Source organism: Penaeus monodon, chromosome 32 (assembly GCF_015228065.2).
Source record: "Penaeus monodon isolate SGIC_2016 chromosome 32, NSTDA_Pmon_1, whole genome shotgun sequence".
NCBI lineage: Eukaryota > Metazoa > Arthropoda > Malacostraca > Decapoda > Penaeidae > Penaeus > Penaeus monodon.
The window spans coordinates 15,696,855-15,697,335 of NC_051417.1; positions in this window are offsets into that span (position 1 = coordinate 15,696,855).

Here is a 481-nt window from a genome sequence, read left to right on the forward strand (position 1 = left end):
GGATCATTTTAAGAATAAAAAATATATTGAAACTTGCGATTTTTACATTAGGTTAGTAATGAATTAAAAATGTAAATTATTAAAGCTGTGACAATTTTTAATTTATATTTTTTTTAAATAAATAATTTAATGAAAATAGAATATAATAAAAAGATATTTTAAAGTCTTAGAAAAATATACGTAAAGGAAGGGAATGTGATTAAAAGTATTAAATAATTTTATATAAAAAAATAAAATTAAAGCAATATATAAATAAGATATTAATAGATATATAATAAATAGATTTATAATATAAGAATATATTAATAATAGACAAATATAATAGATTAGTTATGATGATATAGGGATATGAAATTTAGTATTTAATATATATATAAAAATTTTTATCATTTAGAAATATATAATTAAGAAAGTTTAGAGACTAATATAATAAGATAATAAATTTTAAGAATATATATATTAATTTTTTATAGTATTTAAA